Source organism: Podarcis gaigeae (genome assembly GCF_964106915.1).
Source record: "Podarcis gaigeae genome assembly, chromosome: 14".
NCBI lineage: Eukaryota > Metazoa > Chordata > Lepidosauria > Squamata > Lacertidae > Podarcis > Podarcis gaigeae.
Window position 1 is genome coordinate 47,461,499 of NC_139690.1, and position 24,436 is coordinate 47,485,934.

General features: G+C 48.4%; 1 protein-coding gene across 6 annotated transcripts in view; it reads right to left on the minus strand.

The window, feature by feature from the left end:
• The window catches only part of LLGL1 (LLGL scribble cell polarity complex component 1), an 85,047-nt gene that overhangs the window by 35,716 nt on the left and 24,895 nt on the right, over window positions 1-24,436 (minus strand). The gene's annotated exons all lie outside the window — the stretch shown is intronic.

Consider the following 24,436-nt stretch of genomic DNA (forward strand, 5'->3'; position numbering starts at 1 on the left):
TGGAGAATGCTGAATATGTACCTTGTCACTCTGGCTTTTGATTTTAGGACCCAGCTCCATTCTGTGATTGTAACTTGGTTTAGACCATGGGTAAGCAAACTAAGGCCCGGGGGCCGGATCCGGCCCAATCTCCTTCTAAATCTGGCCCCTGGACGGTCCGGGAATCAGCGTGTTTTTACATTAGTAGAATGTGTCCTTTTATTTAAAATGCATCTGTGGGTTATTTGTGGGGCATAGGAATTCGTTCATTTTTTTCCCCTTTTCAAATATAGTCTCTCCCCCCCCCCCCCAAGGTCTGAGGGACAGTGGACCGGCCTCCTGCTGAAAAAAGTTTGCTGACCCCTGGTTTAGACTGTTTTTAATATTGTGTTCTAATGGTGTCACCCGTACTGCAACCTCAGGGTGAAGGTCAGTTAATTAATAGTACCAGTAATTATAATAATTATGATTTTTATTACTATTATTATTACAGAAGTAGAAGCAAAGCCCAGCTTCCCAGGAAGGGTGAGCTCTTGCTTTAAAAACGAGGACACGCAAAGCAAGTTTCTTGAAATTGGAAGGTTTATTTGGGGGTGAACAAGGTCTGTTCGTCTCAGAAGCTGAAGGTGGACAGACTGAGAAGAAGCTGCAGATCCCTGAATTTCCCCAAGCAAGCAAAACAAAAAACATTATGCAAAGCAGTTCAAACATCGCAAAGGCATGAAAGGAAAGGAACCAGAAGAGCGTTAGCACAATTAGCACCATTTCTACGGGAGCTGCATTTTCTTGGGGAATAATTTGGATCTTTGAACCAAGTTTTCTGCTTCAGAGTTGCTAGCCGTCACTGCTTTCAACGTGGCGTAGACGTGGGCCCTGCACTCTGTCCCACATTGTAGTTCTCCTTTCACTCGCAGGCACAAAATTGTTGCTTTTGTTTTCCATGTTGATGGTGACCTAGTTTTCAAAGAGCCGGGCCAGCTCTCTGCTCCGCAAGCGACGGCGGCACACATTTCAGAGCAGCGAACCGTGCACAGAAGGGAGAATTCAACGGTTCTCTCTTTCTGGCCTGGATTTTGAAGGACGTGTTTTGGGCGGGGACTCAATCTGCCCTCTAGCTTTTAGGCGTGTCCAGAAGGTCAAGGCAGGTTGTTCCGCTGAGTCCACGAACCAGGCGAGAATGGATCACAAATCACCCATCACAGGTGGATTCAAAGAGCGCAAGGTGAGAATGAGGGATCATACAGAGACGAAAGAAGCCTCCCACCCCCCCCCCATGAAATAACTGCATTGTGTGACCACACAGCCACACACCAGCCTCTTAACCTACCTCCCAGAGGCTGTCATCGTAGGGATTCATGAGGGGGGTGGGACCATGTAAACCTTGGAGATGAAGGCGGGATAAAAATGCAATAATTAAGCTGCTTAAGAAAGCTGGAGGAGCTAGCCAGATGGGATATCTGGCACCCAGAGATCTCCACGTGGTCGCTCCACGTGGACCCAATCTAGTCGCAAAACGCACCTGGCGCCCGGCTAATTTCTAACCATGCCACACACCCATCAGCAGCTGACTTGGAGGGAGGCAAACACCAAAGCAGGGGATCATTCAGAGACACGACAGGCTCCCTTCTCGGCAAGTGAGTGCACTGAGCTCACGGGAGCCCGTAAAAAGGCCTGCACGCAGCATCAAGTAACTGCCGTACCAGTGCAAAGATTTCCAATTGCAGAAGAGGACTCCCCCCCACCCTCTCCTCCCCTGTGCACCTCTTGAATTTGTTTTAGGGGTCCCCAAACCCACAGGAGAAGATTTGGGTAGGAGAAGATTTGCACTGCACAAACAGGAGGCTGGATACCGCCCTTAATGTGCTTTTCATAGGGAGCATGGATGCAACTGTGGCATACAATTTGTAAGATTTTGAGCCAAGAACAACTTCCCTCTGACACTTTTACAGCCGCACAAACGGTAAAGTTCTCTGTACAACCCAGATCCTCCACATAATACATATATTATTATATTTTTATTATATTATTATATTATAATCGCACCTTCCCCACCCACCAAAATAAGTTTCGTCTCAAGCTGGCCTGGCTACAGGAAAGTTCGGGGTCTAGAAAGGGGCTCAGACAGCAGGGAAAGAGCAGAACGAGATGTGAGTCACTACATTATAAAAATCCTTGGTCCTCCCCATGTCTTCTCCCCGATAGGCAGTCCAGGGCTGCAATTAGGCGCTGCTTCTTTAAGTATGAACAATAGCATTAGCGGCAGCAGGGCTGCAAGAACCCCTGAACTTTCTCACGGGTTCATCTCTCCACCCCCCCATGCATGCCCTAGGGTAGCGTGGATTGCTTAAAATTTTGGCTTCCCCCCCAGACCAGGCATAGGCAAACTCCGGCCCTCCAGATGTTTGGGACTACAATTCCCATCATCCCTGACCACTGATCCTGTTTGCTAGGGATGATGGGAATTGTAGACCCAAAAATCTGGAGGGCCGGAGTTTGCCTATGCCTACCCCAAACGGTCCTGGTAGGAAGTCTGCCCTATAGCCACATCCCCTGGCCCTAAGGTTGAAGGAACCAACTGAGGCTGTTCAGGAGCAAGAGAGGAAAAGACACTCTGCGTATGCTCAGAGGTGTTCCAGCTGCCACTTCTCGTGTCCCAAGCACAGATCAGTTTGTCCAGTTCAGGTTTCTCTGGCGCCTGCAGGGCATCAGGACCAGTTAAGGGCATAACAAGTATCAGTTCAATAAATGAGGCTGGATTTTCAGGTGTTTGGACAATGAGCTTGCAAGCCGAGATACCTTCTGCCTGCCACAGCTTCCCCCAATGAATTGTGGGAACTGAGAATTGGTAGGAGGAGGAAAGGGTCTGCAGTCCTCACAGAACTACAATTCCCAGAATCCCCTGATCATTAAACCACTCTTGAGGTTGCAGCTCTGGGAGGGGAATGGGGATCTCCGAAAAACTTTCAGCATGCTTAGCAAACTACAGTTCCCAGCATTCTTTGGGGGAAAGCCAGGACTGCTTAAAGTGGTATGAAACTGCTTTAAATGCATGGTGTGGATGGGGCCTTATAAAACTATGATGTCCAGCTTAAACACAAGAAAAGAGCTTTGAGGAAGAAGAGAGCCTCTGGGATAGCTCAGTTGGTAGAAAATGAGACTCTTAATCTCAGGGTCGTGGGTTTGAGTCCCACGTTGGGCAAGAGATTCCTACATTGCAAGGGGGTTGGGACTAGATGACCTTTGTGGTTCCTTCCAACTTTATGGTTCTACAAGGAGCATCATACATGTGGGTCAGCAGGCCAAAACAAACCTCTGCATGCCCCCTATCAGCACAATAAAGGTAAAGGGACCCCTGACCATTAGGTCCAGTCGTGGCCAACTCTGGGTTGCGGCGCTCATCTCGCTTTACTGGCCAAGGGAGCCGGCGTACAGCTTCCAGGTCATGTGGCCAGCATGACTAAGCCGCTTCTGGTGAACCAGAGCAGCGCACGGAAACACTGTTTACCTTCCCGCCAGAGCAGTACCTATTTATCTACTTGCACTTTGACGTGCTTTTGAACTGCTAGGTGGGCAGGAGCAGGGACCGAGCAACGGGAGCTCACCCTGTCGCGGGGATTTGAACCGCCGACCTTCTGATCGGCAAGTCCTAGGCTCTGTGGTTTAACCCACAGCGCCACCCCCGTCGCAACCAGCGCAATACATGCCCCATAATTAATCTATTATCGTTATGATGGCACTCTTACAGTCAATTCCATGCACGCTCAATAGAACAGTTTTTCCTGCAAAAGATCAGCTACCAAAGGACAGAATAACTGCAAAGGGCACAATCTGTAGCAAGCCAGCACCCTGAAAAGGCAGTGTTGCCATCGGGTCAACGGGGTCCAAAAGGAAAGTCCGTGATCTCATGCAGATGCTATGGGGAGCATTATCCCTCTCCTTATAAAGGCTCAGACCAAGAGACGTCTGTCGTTTCCTGCTCACCCCCAGCACACACGCAGTGCCCATCCTAAACGCTAAGTCCGCCGCCACTGCAAGGCGGATTAGCTTCCTTTTATTGGGCGAAATGCTTTTTGAGATTTACAGCCGCAATAAAACAAAAACAACCCCCCCCCCCCCCCCGAACTGGCTCGATTCAAATGCTGGGCTTTGTCGCCTCCTGCTCCAAATGGTTGTTAACGAACAGGATTTGTGCGTGCACCACAATTCTGAAGGAAAACAGGGTGGGTGGGAGCAAGCAAGCACAAAGGCACCCGGTAAACTACAGCTCCCAGAATCCTTTGGGGGAAGCCGTGACTGTTTGCAGTGGTTAGCTCCGTTGGTTAGAGCGGGGTGCTCTACTGATGCCAAGGTTGCAGATTTGATTCCCCGTACGGGACAGCTGCATATTCCTGCATCGCAGGGGGTAAGACTTTGGCAACCTTTCCAGCTCTACAATTCCATGATTCTAAGAGTGCTTCACATGGTGCTTTTACATGGTGTAAATGTGGAAGATTTGGTGCAGAAATAAAGAGTAAGGCAGCAACTCCAAGGCACGACTAGGTCAGCACAGGATAATTCCTTTTTCGTCGTCTGGAATTAAAGAGGGGATGGTCTTCTGGATAAAGACTCCTAATTCTCCCCAGAGTGTCTGCCATTCACTGGGTTAAAACAGATGGACAGAGATTCCTCGACTGGAGATGTTTTTCAACATCTCTCTGGCAACGGCTGGAAAGCCACAGGGACCCACCAGCCATAAAGCTGCTAATATTTAGCAAAGAGCTGCCAAGTGACGAGAAACAGTCTTTAAAAGCTCTCCAAGGGGCTCTGATGTGTCACTGTTGGGCGGCAGGAGGGGGAGAAAGCTGCAATGCCCCATCTGGATCCAAACATTTCAAGCCCACCAGCAGGTCAGCCAAACAGGCAAACTGTGCACATCCGCTGGCTTTAGGGAAAGAAAGAAAACAAACAGCTGTCAGCTGTAAGAGGCCTACGCATACGGACTGCGTTTGCGCATAATACCACACCGTAATTCGTGCCAACCATGGTTTGGGCTCAGCCAACAAGGTGATCAAACAATGGCTTGTTTCCTCAAAGCTTCATTTGTCTTTTGCCTCTTTAGGTTGGTGAGCACCCAGCCCAGGATGGCCAAACAAACCACAGTTAAGCAAGGCTGTTGGTTACAGAGATCATGGCAAACCATGGTTCACAAGACAAAAACAAGCCATAGCTAACCAACCATTACTTAGTACAGCCTTCCAAAACGCCTTACAGATGTTTTAGAACTGCAAAAGGAGCCGCCCAACTTGCATTCTTTAACTGACCAGCCATGTATCCCAAAGATCTCCCCTTTAGTTTTTCCTTCGGATTCTTAGTATGTTGCCATTTTATTATATTTTAAAAATGTCTATACAGTGGTACCTCGGGTTAAGAACTTAATTCCTCCTGCTGCCACTGCGCCACCACTGTGCGATTTCTGTTCTCATCCTGAAGCAAAGTTCTTAACCCGAGATACTATTTCTGGGTTGGCGGAGTCTGTAACCTGAAGCGCCTGTAACCCGAGGTACCACTGTATACCGCTATTTCGTTTTTTAAAAATCACAACAAAAATATGTATAATATTGCAGGAAAAAGCATATTTAAAAAGTTAAACACAGACATCAATTAACCATTGTGGAACGATGTATTGCTAATGGCTTACAAAGGCCGAGCAGAAAAGTTTTCAGCGGGCATTTAAAAGTTGAAGCAGAAGATTTCTGTTGAATTTCCATTGGCAGAGAGTTCCACAAGACTGAGTCAATGACATTAAAGGCTCGGCTTCTTGTTGCTGCCAAATGAGCCTCACCAACTCGGGGGAGGAATGACGCACTGGCAAGCGACCTCAGTGATTGAGATGGGATAGAACTATTGGAATTGTAGAGTTGGAAGGGACTCATGAGTCATCTAGACCAACCGCTTGCAATGCAAGAATCTCACAAACGGTCCCCCACCCAATACTGGATATAAGTGTCCCTGAGCTACCCTGGACCTAAGTTGTTCAGGGCTTGGTCAATTAATACAAGGCTCAGGAGTAGATGCCATCGGCCTATGGCAATTTACCAAACAATGCAAGTAGAGAGGTATTGTGCTTTTAATATTCGGTTGGGAGCTGCCCAGAGCTGCTGGGGAAACCCAGCCACAAGGGTGGGGTATAAATTTATTTATTTACAGTGGTACCACAGGTTATGTACTTAATTCGTTCCGGAGGTCTGTTCTTAACCTGAAACTGTTCTTAACCTGAAGCACCACTTTAGCTAACGGGGCCTCCTGCTGCCGCCGGAGCCCGATTTCTGTTCTTATCCTGAAGCAAAGTTCTTAAGCTGAAGTACTGTTTCTGGGTTAGCGGAGTGTGTAACCTGAAGCGTATGTAACCTGAGGCGTATGTAACCCGAGGTACCACTGTATTTATATTATTATTATTAGCCATGGGTACGTGTTTGTGGAGACCCACTGAAATCCATGCATCTAAGTAACTTCATTGGTTTCAACTGATCTACTCCAGAACAGACTGCCCATAGAGAAGGGTCTCTGCCCTGAAGAGCCTACAATCTAAGCTCTGGCAGTGGGGAAACATAGGAGAATAAGTGCTAAAGGGTCATTTTAATCCTCATGTTATAATCTAGAGGCCTCTTTATTGAAGCCTCTTGCTAGGAAGGGTTGATTTCCTGCCACTTTCTTGAATGTCCCTCTCATTCCTGGGCACAGATTTCTATTTTCCAGGGTTTTTCGACACCTGCATGGATTTTTTACCGCTCCATTTATTCTTCCGCTTGCGGGTTCCTCCATGCCCTTTATTGTATTTTTACTCTCCGGTTTGCAATCCAATCTGACTTGATTGCTTTATTGAAGGGCAGCATGCAAACGGAACGAAAATAAAACAATTAGAAGAAAGGTTGGATAAATTCCTCCCACACACAAAGCGCAAAAATGAAACCTTCCATATGTACGCGGGGGCGAATAAGGAGAGGGAAGGGGAGGGTCGATTCTGGTTTCCGACTTGAAACCAAACCAGTTCAAGGATTAAGTGGTTCAGCAACCAGGCGTTAACTAAGTGGTGCTTTTCACTGGAGGACGCCCACCCCCTTTGTGAACTTTTACAAAAGAGGCAAAGAAAGGAAGACTTGGTGAAAGGGAGCGTGCAGGGTTCTAGGAGAGGCCTCTTGGTGCAGCAGGAATAAAAACTGTCTTGCTAAAACGAGAGGGAGAGAGGGAGGGACCCAGAGATTGCTGCAGAGGCAGAATTCTAGCATGCGCTGCAAGCCTCGCTCGCTGCGGTTACAATTTCTGCAAAGGGAAGCCAGAGGATGCCAGGAGCAAAGAGGGTTTCAGATGCACCCCAAGCTGGCCGTGGGCCTAAACTTGCAGGCGGGGATCCTGCTCAAAGACTTCTGCAGCAGAAATTCAGGAGCTGACAGGCAGCGGGGAGAGGAGGAGTGAGGAGAACGAGTTGGGTAAGGCCTACAAGCCTCACCAAAAAGAGACTCCAGCTTCCTCTGGCTCCCAGGCCCCACAATCAAAAGTCCCAAGGTTAAAGCATGCCTGGATTTGGCACAGTGGCGTAGCGTGGGGGGGGGGCCGTGGCCTAGGGCACAAAATCCTGAGGGGGCACAACCTGGCATGCAGGAGGTCCCAGATTCAGGGATGGTTTGGAAAGATCCCACTAGAGAGTAGTTGCCTGTCGCTATGGTACCTCTTACTTAATTTGTTCCAGAGGTCCATTCTTAACCCGAAATTGTTCTTAACCTGAAGCACCACTTTAGCTAATGGAGCCTCCCGCTGCTGCTGTGCCGCCGTGTGATTTCTGTTCTCATCCTGAAGCAAAGTTCTTAACCTGAAGCACTATTTCTGGGTTAGCAGAGTCTGTAACCTGAAGCGTATGTAACCCAAGGTACCACTGTATTGAGGTAGACGGACGCTGCCCTTTGGTCTGAAAAGAGTTCCCTGCTGAATGGTATTTTTTCACCTTTCCCTTCCATTTGGCAGAACAGTACAAAAACTGTAATTTTACATTACAGCCATAAATTTCCATGCAGTGTTCATATTAAATAATATAAACAATAGTAGTTAAGAAAGGGTTATGGAAGTACATTCCTTTTATCTCTATTCTTTTTATTTTTTCCAGATACGTTACTTTTTAAAAAACAAACAAACCCAAAACTATTATTTCATAACAAAATAAAAAAAAATCCTTCCAGTAGCACCTTAAAGACCAACTAAGTTAGTTCTAGGTATGAGCTTTCGTGTGCCTGCACACTTCTTCAGATACACGAAAGCTCATACCTAGAACTAACTTAGTTGGTCTTTAAGGTGCTACTGGAAGGAATTTTTTTATTTTGTTTTGACTATGGCAGACCAACATGGCTACCTATCTGTAACTATTATTTCATAAACGAGTTTGGATTTTATGGTTGAAGATGTTGAAAAAGGTTCTCCACAGTCGACCTGGTAGGCGACTGCTTCTGAGACTGAACTTTTCACAAGTCCTACATCCGGATGCAAAAAAAAGAAACAATATTTAAAAAAACAAAAAAATGGATTTCTTTTTCTCTTCCTTTTTTTTTTTGAGAGAGAGGGCTGGCTAAATTTTCAAACATCTAAGCATGTTTTTTTAGGGATGCACTTTCTATGCTGCCCTAGTCTCTGTCTGTCTGTCTGTCTGTCTGTCTGTCTGTCTCTCTCTCTCTCTCTCTCTCTCTCTCTCTCTCACACACACACACACACACACACAGAAAAGCCACACAAAGAACACAAGACAATGGATGGGATTCACAGCTTTGCCATAGCCATTCATTCCAGCAGGGCAAAGACAAGAGCGTTGGCTTCCAGAGGGAATGAATGGAGGCTGGGAAGCAGCAGCAGCAGCAGCTGGGAGGCCAGATGTCCAGAGGGCAATGGCAGAGCCGGGCTTATTCCATGGCAGTGGCAGGGAAGCTCAAAGCCCACATTTCCTGTTGGTGACCTTGGGGGGCAGGCACATGCCGGTGGTGGGTGGGGCAAGAGGCAAAAGTGGCCGGATCTACAAAAACAAAAAAAACAGGCTACATGCCAGCCAAGCCAAACTGTGCGGTATCTACTCATACATACAATTGTTTCTCCACCCTCCACCCGGGCAGGCACAAGGCATCAGTGCAGCTCAAGGGAACATTTCGGCTGGTCCAAAGCATTCACGGAGGGCACGCAGCTGGGATGGTGAGCATGCATGTGGCCTGGGAGACTCACAAGGGCCACAGAGAGAGGTCTGGAGGGCCCCGAGTTTCCTAACCCCTGTTGTGGAGCATCAGAACACACATCACGATTCGCGGTATATTCCCAGGTCCAAAATGATGAAACCGATATCACAATACAGAGTTCACTTTCGGACTATGTATATATATACAGTGGTGCCCCGCAAGACGAATGCCTCGCAAGACGAAAAACCCGCTAGACAAAAGGGTTTTCCATTTTTCGAGCGCTTCACAAGATGAATTTCCCTATGGGCTTGCTTCGCAAGATGAAAACGTCTTGCGAGTCTTGCGATTTTTTTCGCTCCCCCCCCCTTTTTCTAAGCCGCTAAGCCGCTAATAGGGTTGCTTCGCAAGACGAAAAAACCGCAAGACGAAGAGACTCGCGGAACGGATTCTTTTCATCTTGCGAGGCACCACTGTGTACACACACACACACACACACACACACACACACACATATATCCCAGCCCTATTGCAAACCTGCTCCTTCGGGTTTTTGTGTGCCTGCATGTGTGTGTGCAACCCCATCCAGGGCAGGCAAATGAATCTGTTGGCGGGACTGTTTGAGGGTGTCATCGTCCTCTTGCCAATTTCCCTCTCATCTCCCCTGGGCAGCTGTGACCTTGTTGCGAAATGCAGAAATCTTGCTGTGCAAGCTTTCACGCACTGGTGTCATGCCTCTGCGAGCAGAGTGGTATGGATTGCTGGGGGGGGGGGGGGGCTGGAGCCGGCACTCCGACATAGCTTGCTCCCGCTCTCCGACCCAACTCTCCTGCATTTTCAACTTTTGGGAGATGGCCCTCGAGAGCGAGAGTAAAGGTAAAGGTAAAGGTACCCCTGCCCGTACGGGCCAGTCTTGACAGACTCTGGGGTTGTGCGCCCATCTCACACAAGAGGCCAGGGGCCAGCGCTGTCCGCAGACACTTCTGGGTCACGTGGCCAGCGTGACATCGCTGCTCTGGCGAGCCAGAGCCGCACACGGATACACTGTTTACCTTCCCGCTGGTAAGCGGTCCCTATTTATCTACTTGCACCCGGAGGTGCTTTCGAACTGCTAGGTTGGCAGGCGCTGGGACCGAACAGCGGGAGCGCACCCCGCCGCAGGGATTCGAACCGCCGACCTTTCGATCGGCAAGTCCTAGGCGCTGAGGCTTTAACCCACAGCGCCACCTGCGTCCCTGTCGAGAGCGAGAGTAGCATTTCCAAAATTAATTCAAGGTTGCTTTCCAGGAAATCGCAACAGGAAGTCCTCTTAAACCCCCCAGCCAGGGCTTTGTGTGTATGCCATCTCTTGCATTGCAATACTCCCCAAAGTTTTAAAAGGTAAAGGGACCCCTGACCATTAGGTCCAGTTGTGACCAACTCTGGGGTTGCGGCGCTCATCTCGCTCTATTTGCCGAGGAAGCCAGCGTACAGCTTCCAGGTCATGTGGCCAGCATGACTAAGCTGCTTCTGGCGAACCAGAGCAGTGCACGGAAACGCCGTTTACCTTCCCGCTGGAGCGGTACCTATTTATCTACTTGCACTTTGAGGTGCTTTCGAACTGCTAGGTTGGCAGGAGCAGGGACCGAGCAATGGGAGCTCACCCCGTCGCAGGGATTTGAACCGCCGACCTTCTGATTGGCAAGCCTTAGGCTCTGTGGTTTAACCCACAGCGCCAACCACGTCCCGCTTTACATTTTGGGTTCCCCTAATAAGGTAAGGAGAAGACAGAGAGTTGCAAGAGGTGATTCCAAGCCACATCCCCATAGCAAAAAATAAGAGGGGGCTATGATGGCCCATTGCTATCTATAGGATTGTGGTCCCGCAATGATAGCCTACCTATGTAAACACAACGTGTATCTGAAGGAAGGGAGGCAGAGGGAGCTTGCATTGTGCTCTGGGACGGGAGGTTTCTCTAACTGCACACGACAGCAGGTCTGTAAAAATAGTTGCGTATCTGTGTGTGTTTTTTTCTACTGGAGTTTGGCCATTTTAAGACCTGCATTTAAATAGACAGGCACAGGGCCAGCTGCTGCTTGAATCAGACGTCAAACAGAACGAGCACCCTGCACCCAACCGCCCGCCCACCCGAGGAAGGCAGCTAAAACGTAGTGATTTCTGAGCCATGAAGCTTGTTGTAGGACCTTGGATCAGACATGATCGCAGAATCATAGAGTTGGAAGGGACCCCTGAGGGTCATCTAGTCCAGGAATCTCAGCTAAAGCATCCATGGCAGACAGCCATCCAGCCTCTGCTTAGAAACCTCCAAGGAAGGAGGGTCCACAACAGTCAAGCACATCTGTCAAAAACTATCAGGCACATCCTCACATCTCAGACGCCGGAAAGAAGCTTTATTTGCAAAGATCAAAAGAATGCAGCATATGACTAACTTAATTTATTACAGGGCATTTGGCCCGTGTTAACATCTATCTCCTGCCTCTCCTCCAAAGAACTGTGCATGCACCCACAGTGTGTTTTGCTTTATCCTCCTTACGACCTTGCAAGGTAGGTTAGGCTGAAAGATCTAAGAACGTGTGTGGAGGAGGTTGGCCAAGAGGGTCCAGGGTCTGGAAAGCAAGCCTTATGAGGAACGGTCGAAGGAGCCTGGTACGTTTAGCCTGGATAAGAGAAGACCAAGAGGAGATAGGATAGACATCTTCAAATATCTAAAAGGCTGTCATGTGATAGGTGGAACAAGCTCATGTTCTCCAGCTCTGGAGGGCAGGACTCAAACCAATGGCTTCAAGTTACAAGATTCCAACTAAACCTTAGGAAGAACTTTCTGAGGGAAAGAGCTGTTCGACAAAGGAACGGACAACCTTGGAAGCTTTTGGGGGGTTTAAGCAGAGGTTGGGTGGCCATCTGTTATGGAAGCTTTAGCTGAGATTCCTGAATTGCAGGGGGTTGGACTATGAACCTAAAATTCTATGATGCTATGTATGTTTTTGGGGTGAGATGGGGGAACCCATCAATACACAGGAGCCCAAGCCTGCACCCAGAAGCAGAGCAACTCAAACACAAAGCTTATCATCGCGGGCAGATCTACGCCTTCACAAATCACAAACGGAAGCTGCATTTGCATTTCCCACCTCTGCAAACACATACAAAGCCATCCTGCTGATACTTAGTACTTTACGGCTGATCCTTCCTGCCAGTCAACTTCCCCCTCCTTCCCCTTTGCAACCACAATGGTGCACAGTCAAAGGCGCAAGTGGTTTTTTATTTTATTTTGCATTTTTCTTCTTTTGCAGATATCTGAAGTCTGATGACGTACCGAGTTAGCAAAAGCTGCTCTTTAAAAACAACTCTTGTGGCGTTATTGCCTTTTCAATATGAAGAGGAGTCAGAACTCAATGGCAGAATCTAGGCACTGCACCAAGCTGGGAATCCTTGGCTTTCCAGCTAAAGCAGAGGTGGGGACACCCTGTGGCCCTCAAAAATGTTGTTGGACTCCAACTCCCAGCAGCCCTAGCCCAGCATAGCCAATGGTAAGGGACGATGGCAGGTGTAGCTCAGCAACTTCTCAAGGGCCACAGAATTCTCCATCCCTGAGCTAAATGAGAACAAGGCTGAAGAAGAAGACAAAGTGTTCCCAGTTGGAGACATTGGAAATCTGTCATCACCTGAGGTCGGTGGTTAGAAACTCAGATATATAAGCTAGGTGCCAAATGGCTCCTTAAACTTAAAGGTTGCAGTCGCCAAAACGGAACATCTAGTTGACATTTTGGGGCAAGACAGCTCAAAGGTCTTATTTTTCAAATGATGGACTGACGGTGATTGTTTCTCAGTTAAACATCTGGCTAGTTCAGATGACAACCTTGAGCTAGATCAAGAACTTGGAACTCAAAAGAAGAAAAGTCACTTGACCAACATATATATTAGCCTATTCCTAACTCTTTTTCTTAACAGTTACTGTTCCTGCTCAGGCTGCACAGAAAAAGCACATTGGTTCCTGAAATTCATCCCAATTTTGCAGATAAAAATACAGTAAAACAGATAGAATCCTACAGGATGGGGTATTAGTGTGTGAAAACAGTCTAGATCAGTGGTTCTCAAGCTGTGGGTCCCCAGATGTTGCTGGAATACAACTCCCATCTTCCCTGAGCTCTGGCCTTGCTAGCTAGGGGTGATGGGAGTTGTAGTTCAACAACATCTGGGGACCCACAAGTTGAGAAAGGCTGGTCTAGATCCAAGGATCTCCAGACGGTGGAGATGTCAGGCAACATCCTGGCGCCCAGGCATCCTCACGTGGTAGCAAGTGGTCAGAAGCCAGAGGCAAAATGCGCCTGGCGCCTGGCTAATTTCGAACACTGTCCAAGGTCCATGTGCATTGTACATTTACAGCAGTGTCATAACCCCTTAAAGCAGCGGTGGATTCCCCCAAACAATCCCAGAAACTATACTTTTGTCCAGTGTGCTGAGTCATTAGAAGACTCTGCACCCCCCCTTCCCCTCGCAAAGCTACAATTCCCAGAGCAGTTTAACAATTGCTTCCCTCTTTCCCAGGTAACTCTGGGAATCGTAGCCCTGCGAGGGGACTAGAAGTCTCTCCCTTAGCAAACTACAGCTCCCAGAGTTCTTTGGGGGAAAGCTATGTGGTGCAGCGGTGCTTCGATTGCATCATGCAGGCGGACCCTGGAACCGCCATGGCTTCTGGGCTTCAACCATGCGTGCAAAACCCACTCAGCCCATCGTCTTGCAGCAGACCCAGGCAGACAGCGCCAGAGGCAGATGAGGTCCTCACCGTGACCCCAAAATGACAAGTTTGCGAGCTAAGGAACAGCAGTGAGCAACTCAAAGTGACAATACCATGAACTGAGACACAGAAATCTACAGGCAGGAGCTCCCACAAAACAGGTCATACGAGTGCATTGCACCCCTAGGGCATGTCATTTTAGGGGGCGAAACTTCATTTTTGCAGATTTCTTCAGCGAGGGTTAATAATAATAAAAAAATAACAATAATAATAATAATAATAATAATAATTTATTATTTATACCCCGCCCATCTGGCTGAGTTTCCCCAGCTACTCTGGGCGGCTTCCAACAGAACACTAAAATACAATAACCTATTAAACTTTAAAAGCTTCCCTAAACAGGGCTGCCTTCAGATGTCTTCTAAAAGTTTGGTAGTTGTTTTTCTCTTTGACATCTGGTGGGAGGGCATTCCACAAGGTGGGTGCCACTACGGAGAAGGCCCTTTGCCGGGTTCCCTGTAAGTTGGCTTCTTGCAGTGAGGGAACCGCCAGAAGGCCCTCGGTGCTGGACCTCAGTGTCCAGGCAGAACGATGGAGGTGGAGACACTCCTTCAGGTATACTGGTCTGAAAATATGCTTTTGAGCATGAAGAGTTCAGATCTGCTTGCCCGAATGGACGGCAGAGCGGGGCGCAGAAACTACCCTACTGTACGAAAGCAAAAAAAATTGAGGTACGCTTGCTCCACCCCTTTTGACCATGTGGCCCTCCGAAAGCTTGCCCAGGAGGGAATCCGGCCCTTGGACTGAACTCAGCTCTCTGGAGGGAAAATGAAGATGCGTCACCTTCTTCCTTTTGCTGTTTCGCCTCCAGCACAAGCCCCTCTGCCCCTACACCCTGCCCCACATGTCAAGACGCCCCCTCAAATTCTTGCCAAGCCAGGGCCTCCCAGCAACAGCGGCTTCCCAAATCCAGCCAACAGGCATTCACGCCAACCAAAGACCTTTTAGCCATCACCCCCCCCCACTTCCGGCTCCCTAGACCTCTGGCTATGTGCGACTGGCAAGGAGGGGGGCTGGGTCGAAGGAGGGGAGGCGGGCAGCGCTGACCAACTGGGCAAATTCCTGCATTGCAGCCACCAGTAACAGATGCAAGACAGGCTCTCCATTCATAATAAGAGACGCTTCGTTGACCCGATACCAGGAAAAGTGGCCCGCTTAATTTTATTTTTTTGGGTGAACTTTAAAAAAAAAACAAAAAACAAGCCTTGAAGGCAGATGATTTTTTAATTTTTATTTTACAGGAGGTGTCAGGGGGCATTTTTATTTTACCCGTCACTGCAGTAAACTGTAGGGTCTGGGCTTGGTTTTATTGTGAAAGAATAGAAGTTGATGCTTCCAGAGATTAAAAGCTAATTTTGATCACAGATTCCTCCAGGCCTGAATTTCACATTCTACTGAACGTCTGTGTGTCTGATCCAAGAGACCTGCAAATGTTTTGAGAATGTTAATGGAGTTAACCTCCAGAGAATCCCAAGAATCTCGGCTGTCTTAAATCTTACATATCGAAAGACCAAGCTTCTAGCCCTCATGAAGGGGGAAAGTGCTAGGGCTGTTGTTCTTCCTGAGAGGCCCTCTTCCAGGAGCTCACCTGCCAAGCATCCAAAGGAAAAATGAATGGAAAATCAGATTATCCCCATTCTGTTCCCCCACAAGGACGTCTGGAATTTTCTCAATTTCCTTTCTTAATGTTCATTTAATTTTTAATTCCGCTTTTCGTTTGCCTTCCTGTACTGCCATGCACAAGGCACACTGACGAGTTGAAGAAGCAACAAAACATGCAACACAGATCACAATATAATAATCCGACCCAACGCAAATCAGTCATTTTATAAAGGACTTTTATAAAGGACTACAAGCATGCCTCGGAGATATTGCAAGCCTGGGTCCAGGCAACCTCAATAAAGTCGGTCACACACATTTCTTGGTTTCCTGGGGCATCTAAAAGTTATACCGTGCTGTAGCCCGTTAACCCAGCGCCCCCCCCCGAAAGGGCAGGACAGAAAACCCCCACCTATGCAGCTTCACTCTTGTGGTGAGAAGAGGGGTGACAGTGGTGGGGGGGGTTGTCCCCCTGGAAGCGCTGGGCTGCCTGCACCCACATCCTCGAAGGGAGCAATATCTGCGAGATGCAATTAAGCAAAGCCCAATCAAAGCAGCATGGGCTTATAATCAATAATCCATTAGAATAGGGTGCAGAACTAGGTGCTTGGCAACCAAGCCTGGAACCGTGCATATCTGGGTATGATCAAGGGGCGAGAAGTGGGGAACTTGCATTAGGCCTGGGTGAGGGATACAAGTCGGCTGGCCGACATTCTGCCTTGTAACTGACCCAAGCGGGACAGAGAGCATAAGATTCTTAATGTCAGGGTTGTGGGTTCGAGCCCCATGTCAGGGGGTTGGGCTAGATGACCCGTGTCCTCCCTTCAAACTCTACAATTCTACGTTGACAGACCAAGGAGGGAGGGAGAGGGAGGCCACATTCAAACCACTATGATACCACTTTAAACAGCCATGGCTTCCCCCAGAGAATTCTGGGAGTTGTAGCCTGTTAAGGATGCTGTGAGCCATTACGAAACCTCCCCCAACAGACACCATTCCCCACTCATGGAGCTACAATTCCCAGAGCGGATTAATCAATTCCTTTTCACAGGGAATGCTGGGAATTGTAGTTCTGGGAGTGGTATTGGAGCCTCCTAACTCCCAGTTTGGGATGCGGGTGGTGCTATGGTCTAAACCACAGAATCTAGGATTTGCTGATCAGAAGGTTGGCGGTTTGAATCCCCGCGACGGGGTGAGCTCCCGTTGCTCAGTCCCAGCTCCTGCCAACCTAGCAGTTCGAAAGCACGCTAGTGTAAGTAGATAAATAGGAACCACTCTGGCGGGAGGGTAAACAGCATTTCCGTGCGCTGCTCTGGTTTCGCCAGAAGCGGCTTAGTCATGCTGGCCACATGACCCGGAAAAACTGTCTGTGGACAAACGTTGGCTCCCTCGGCCAGTAAAGCGAGATGAGCACCGCAACCCCAGAGTCATTCACAACTGGACCTAACAATCAGGGGTCGCTTTACCTTTACCTTTAATGCCCAGCAGAAATTAACAAACTACATCTCCCAAGATTATTTGGGAGAAGCCGTGAGTGTTTTTGAAGTGGCATCACAGTAAATCGAAGGCATGGTGTGAATGTGATCAGAGTGAGCCCAACCCTACAGAGCAACCAATCGAAAATTCAGCAATGGGTACAAAACACACCCCAAAACGAGTTTGTTAGACCAGGAATTGTAGCTCTGTGAGGGGCAAGGGGAGGTCTCCAAACAACTCTCAGCACCCTCTCAGCATGACTGTTTAAAAAGTGGTATCGCAGTGCCTTGAATGTTCGGCGCGAATGGGGTCAGAGACCACCTTAAAGGTAAAGGGACCCCTGACCATTAGGTCCAGTCATGGCCAGTATGACTAGCCGCTTCTGGCAAAACCAGAGCAGCGCACGGAAACGCCGTTTACCTTCCTGCCGGAGCGGTACCTATTTATCTACTTGCACTTTGAGGTGCTTTCGAACTGCTAGGTGGGAAGGAGCAGGGACTGAGCAACGGGAGCTCACCCCATTGCGGGGATTCGAACCGCCAACCTTCTGATCGGCAAGTCCTAGGCTCTGTGGTTTAACCCACAGCGCCACCCGCGTCCTTTACCTGCGTCCCTTACCACCTTACCTGCGGAGAAATCAATCTAATACAGTATTATTATGGGTAACACACAAGAAGGAAACCAGGGAAAGTTTGCTGCCTGTTCAGAAATTTGGCCGCAAATGTTCATCTCTTTAGCAGAGTAAAAGAGAGAGAGAGAGAGAGAGAGAGAGAGAGAGAGAGAGAGAGAAAGAGAGAGACGAGAGAGAGGAGAGAGATTGTGTGCGTATTTAATCTTTGCCAAGCCAGCATCAGCAGCCAACCACCACCAGGATTTATTTATTTTTATGGGTTGTGGGGGTGCTTTGCAGCATTCGACCTTCCCACCAGCTCTCCTTGGCATCTATCCCTGGGAAGAGCAATTCCCTACCAAGACCCCTCCGGAGGAGAGGAAGACTCCCTTTAGGCACTGGTGTTGGCTTTTATTTTTACCCCTTCAGTTGCTTCCTCCCTCCCCTGGCCTGGCTGGGATGTGGAGAACTTTCCCCTCCTCGCCCCCCCCCCCAGCCAAACTTACTTGAGAACTTTTATCCTCTGTTCTTAAGCCCATTTCTCCCATTGTCTTCTCAACTCACACATGTCCTGAACTGAAGCCAGCACGGCTGGGCCCTTCCAGGACAACTACAGACCCAGAAAGGGCGGGGGGGGAAGGAGAGGAGAGAGAAAGCCAAGCGGCAGGGGGCTGCGGCTACAAAGAACCACAAAAAAATTGGACGTCCCAAATTCCGCTGTTTAGAAAGCACCACATTTATGCCTGGAGAGAACGTTTGCGTCCCCTACTTCCCAACGAGGTCTGTACATCTGAACAGTAGCAGTTTTTTTAGAAGTCATTAAAAAAAAACCACACACACACGGACAAAAAAGCACACCTAAAGTTCGTTGAATGATAAGAGTTGGAAGGAGCCCCCCCAAGAGTCACCTAGTCCAGCCCCGGAAATACAGGAATCATCTTCGAGGTGATGTGGTGCAATGGGTCAGCTGGTCTGGCTGCTATAACCAGACTGGATTACTAGCTTCTACGCCAATATTTAATTTTTACTGTCACGCCTCAACTTTTTACTTGGGGGGGGATGTGCTAAAAAGACAAAACCGTGAATTTTAAATATGCATGTTGTGTTTTATTTCTTTTTTTAGCATATTGACAATCCTGAGCCCTTCCTGGAGAGGGGAAGAGGAGAACGTGGGGTGCAAGTGCAAATAATGCAGAGGCTGGGGGTGGGGTGGAAGAGAAAGACAGAGAGAAGGGAAAATGTTCCCCTGCATTCTATTCCTGAGCTTCTGAACTCCATGGAGACGGCACATCTTAGCAGCGATGCCAGTGCCGAGACTTTAAAAGAGCCCGTTTTAGAAGCCAAGATTCCTGCAGCCCTCCGAAAAAAACGGCATCTATTCAGATTCCTTCCAAAAGGGCAGGGGGAGACCCTTATTGGAAAGTGGGGGGGGGGGTTGTTGCTCCTTGCTTTGCACCAAGTTAAGGCTTGCCGGCCCTTGTTTGCAACTTCAAACAAAACACACACACCCCAAATCCAAATCATCAACTGCATTCGACACCAACCCGGGTAGAGGGCTCCAGAATTGCCCTTCCAACTTTGCACCCCAGCTCTCCACCTCAGTTCACAACAGGAACTTAAAAATCAAAACACAAGAGTTAGAAAAAAACGAGCACTCCCCAAGAATAGCAGGAGCAACGGCTCAGGTTTCCTTGGAGGGCGGCAAAACCAGAACCAGCAACTTGACTGCCTGTTAGCTTTCCTTTCTGCTCTGTTCACATTCCTAAGTCTACTTCATCCTAAAGCAGGGCATCTTTCAACGCATCACAGCACGTTTTGCAGGCACGTGCCAAGAAAACTATCACAAAGTTTGGCCAAGTACGCACAACGAAAGAGGACCAATTACTTTTCTGCCATGCATTAGTCCACGAAGTGCGGGGTCAAGTCTGTTTTCTTAAAACATGAATTCTCCAGCATTACCAAATCCCAACCCATTTGTACAGATCAAAGCTGGCACCTTAACTCAGGCTCAGACACTTTCTGGTTGGCAGAGAAGGCTCAAGAACTAGGAGAATGCAGTCCCCTCGTGACTTTCCTCCCTCTAAATTCCCTTGCACGCAACGATGACACCCAAGGTGTCCCATGGGCGTTGGCTGCCTCTGCACCTCCAGGGAAGGTGATGAAAAGGAAAATAGCTTATCTTTCACCCTCTCCCCCACAGAAGACAGTAGCAGCAAAGCAAAGCAAGAAAACTTCCATGCTACTCCCTGCCTGCCCCGGGAATGACAAAAACAGGTGGTTGACACAAACAGGTGGCTCCCAAGCCCTGACCCCGTAATTTAAACCTCCACCTGCAATTTAGGAAGGCCAGAGAGGAGATGCCACGAGGATTACACCTGTTGCACCAACTCCATCATCCTGTCTGGGGCACACGCCCCTCAGAGGTGGCGCTCCTCCTCATTAGCCGGTGCAACGTCACAGCTACGAGCAGGAAAGACGAAGGAGGAAAAGGAATGCAGGAAACTTTTATGTTTTTTTTAATTGCCTCTTAAAAAAAACAAAACACAGAAAACTTGAAAATTGGCATGTCTGATGTCCGGGGCTGGAGGGATAGGAACATGCCTGAAAACTGTATGCCATATGGGACTGAAAACACTGAAGTTACAGGCAGAAGAAGAGCAGGTGGGTATTCCATTGGCTTCAATGGAGGAACAAAAACAGCACCAAAAGTAAGGTGGCTTGATAATTGATACACAGCCCCGCATGCAAAGGTGGAGACAATGAAAGGATCTGTTTCTCACTTTGTGATGAGCAGGTATTGTCAACCCTTTTCAAAAACACAGGACCCACTTTTAACCCAAACATGCACTTGAGACCTGTTTCTTAATTTCTTACAACATATTTTCCTGGTGGCAGTGATCCTGTTGGAACCCAACCTTGGATCAGGCCACAACTCACAAGTGAGTCCTGACCCACCAGCTGAAGGCCAGTGCTCCGGGGAAATTCTGACACTAAGGGTCAGATTCAAGAACCTCATTCTGCTAACGGAAGCCAGCCATAGGACTCCCACTAATGCCATGGGGTTTTCCCTCCCCGCAAATCTGGTCTGGAGGGGTGAAGCTCTCAGAATGGCATTGGGTTGGAGGAGAGGGGAGATGGCCTTGTTGAGCAAGCGGAAACTCTTGTGCTGATGGAATGACCTCCTTAGCATTGCAATGAATTCCACCCAGAGTTAAGAAGAATTACAAAACATCTCCCTGCCTTATGGATTTGTTATATTCCGAGAATAGGAAGGTTCCTGAATACCACATACATCTCTCTCTCTCTCTCTCTCTCTCTCTCTCTCTCTCTCTCTCTCTCTCATTTGTAACAGGGGAAAGGAGATTTGATGGAAGGAGGGATGCAGAATAGGCAACATCTCTGACAGTTGAGCATTATCATGGCTCTGCACATCTCAAGTGAAAGAAAGGAACCCATCACTGATTCACACTCTTTGTTCGCCTGGCCCAGTGAAGTCTACTCAGAGCTGCAAACTGTCTCCATTGCCTCAGGCAGAAAAAGTCTCTCCCATCACTTCCGATTTGATTCTTTTTTGCCAGTGACGCTGAGAATTGAACACTGGGCCTCCCTAGGTACAAAAGCTTTGCCATCAGCCTATGTCAAGGCCACCAGCACCTGCAGCAAGGAAACCAAGCCTTGCACGTTGAGGTTTAGGAAGTTCCTGGCAGATCTTGGGGCCTCACTCGATCCAAAGCACAACTGCCAAGAACTCTGCAGATGAGCAACCCTGAGTCGTTGCAAATGGTCTGCTGTCGTCCTTCTAAAACTTGACGCCCAAGAGCAAGCTGTGAACCCAGTCCAAACCTCTCCTCTGTTTACCTGCCTACCATGCAGGGTCGTAAGGAGGATTATGAATATTGCACTTAGAATAATAGAATCGTAGAGTTGTAAGAGACCACAAGGGCCATTGCGTCCAACCCCCTGCTAAGCAGGAAACACCATCAGAGCACTCCTGACATATGGTTGTCAAGCCTCTGCTTAAAGACCTCCAAAGAAGGAGACTCCACCACACTCCTTGGCAGCAAATTCCACTGTCGAACAGCTCTTACTGTCAGGAAGTTCTTCCTAATGTTTAGGTGGAATCTTCTTTCTTGTAGTTTGGAGCCATTGCTCCGTGTCCGCTTCTCTGGAGCAGCAAAAAACAACCTTTCTCCCTCCTCTATGTGACATCCTTTTATATATTTGAACATGGCTATCATATCACCCCTTAACCTCCTCTTCTCCAGGCTAAACATGCCCAGCTCCCTTAGCTGTTCTTCATAAGGCATCGTTTCCAGGCCTTTGACCATTTTGGTTGCCCTCCTCTGGACACGTTCCAGTTTGTCAGTGTCCTTCTTGAACTGTGGTGCCCAGAACTGGACACAGTACTCCAGGTGAGGTCTGACCAGAGCAGAATACAGTGGCACTATTACTTCCCTTGATCTAGATGCTATACTCCTATTGATGCAGCCCAGAATTGCATTGGCTTTTTTAGCTGCCGCGTCACACTGTTGGCTCATGTCAGAGCCCATGCTTCTTTTCTGATAAAACCACCAGGGGCTTTCATGGGAACCTCCAAGCTATCGCACTTGGGTCCGCAGTTTTTAAGAAACAAAGGCTTTGATCAGGATACAGGAATCTGCAGTTCCTCAAATGCTGCGTAACTACAACTTCCATCGTCGCCGATGACTGGCCTTGCTGGCTGGGGCTGATGGGAGTTGGAGTCCAGGAACATTTTTCAGTATGGAACTGCCCTACCCACCTCCTGTTGAGCAGCCCCCCCCCCCCAAAGATCAGTAGCAAGAATGGTAAGGCAAGAGTGGGCCCTGGACTTCTCACTCGCTCTAAAATATACAAATGTCTAGAGAGCTGTAAAGTTCCAATATCTGGCTTAGATCACTCTGCATCTGCAGCTCTAAACCAATGTGCCAAATATTTGCAACCCTGAGCCCTGGCCACACACAACATCTGAACTCTGCTCAAAACGACATTTTTGCACCTCAGGGATTAGTTCCTTGGTTAGCTGGCTGCCAATTTGTTTCCAGGCCCAATTCAAGGTGCTCATGTTGGTGTTTATAGCTCTAAATCAGGCATGTCCAAAGTCTGTTTCGGGGGCATAATCCGGTCCACCGGTCAGTTTAATACAGCCCCTGTGGCTGTCTATCTCCTGGGGGTAAAATCCTTTAAAAAGCTCAACAACTTTGGTTGGCCCTCACGCATGTTGACGTCATCAAATCTGGCCCTCTTTGAAAAAGTTTGGGCACCCCTGCCCTAAACAATGCAGGCCCCAGATACCTGGAAAAAAAAATGGCTTCTCACTAAAGACCCACTCAGGCACCGAGATCAGCAGAGGTAGTTGCTCAGCCCTCAGAAGCCAAGGTGGTCCAGGAAGAGAGGCCATTTTCTGCGGCAGCCCCTAAGTTGTGAATCTCCTTCCCCACAAAGCTGCACCTGACACCTTCAGTATACAGCTTCGGGAAAATGCTGAAAACACACCTTTTCACACTGGCTTTGGACACCTGAGGGGGATATTTTAGGACCTGCCTTATTCCTGTGATTGCAAGTTGTTTTAAACACTGTTTTTAACCTGTTTTTTTTTAATTGCTGCAACCTGGGACCTCAGGGTAAAGGGCAGGTAATAGGAAGGCCAGGAATTGGGAGCCTCTTTTTTTTAATGCAGGGCCCACATTCGCTTCCGGGAAAAGCTCCAGGGGGCACATGCCAGAAATGGGTGATGCCAGAAGCAAAAGTCTAGGCCAGGCCAGTGTTTGCATAACTGCCCAGAGTGGCTGCAACCCAGTCAGATGGGCAGAGTGCAAATAAAATTATTATTATTATTATTATTATTATTATTATGGCTCTGCCTATGGCCCCATCTGCACGATATACTTCCAAGTATCATCATACCACTTTAGGCCCTTATGGCTCCCCTCAGAATATATTTGGAACTGCCATTTGTTGAGGGTGTTGGGGTTGTTTAGGAGACCCCTATTCCCCAAACGGAGCGACCATTCCCAGAATTCCCTGGAAATCTCAGAGTGGTTTAACAGTCAGCTCCTCTTCCCAGGGAATTCTGGGAATGGTCTCTCCATGAGGGGAATAAGCAAACCACATTTCCCAGAATCCTTTGGGGGAAGCCATGCCTTTTAAAAGTTGTGGTGTTTTAAAAAAGCAGCAACTTCCTTTGTCCCTCAGGCCCCATCTTAGCCCCCACTCAGGCCGCTTAGGGCGCTCCCTTTAGCGGTCAAGAGCTGGGTTTGAGCAGTTTAAAGAGAGCCAAGCCAGCCCACACAATGCAGGTGGGAAGGCCCTCTCCAACCTTTATCTGGGCTTCTGGGAGCGTGCGATCAAGGGTGGGGAGGAACAAATTAATTTTTTAAAAGTAGGCAGAGCAACCGATGCACATTTTACCTTTGTGCAGCAGGTCAGTTCCATTGTTTTTGCATTGTTTTTGAAAACACAGAAACAGAAAATTCCAAAAAAAATGTAAGCAAACCAAATTAGCTTTATGTATCTGGAGGAGGCACTTTAGATTCAAAACAGGATGCAAATAATGAAATCACAACAGAAGGGAAAACTGGGTCGGTAAAGAGTAAGGAAGGAATGGGGAGGGAAAGAGGGTATTAGGTCAGATCCAGAGCACACACCCACACCATCTCAGTCCTCCACCCAGACAAGCAAGAGGCGTTATCATTCTTCAAGGACACAATCCAGATGCACACTTGGGGTGCAAAGGAGGACAACTGAAGGATGCAAGGAGGTGGGAGGGTGTGCGGC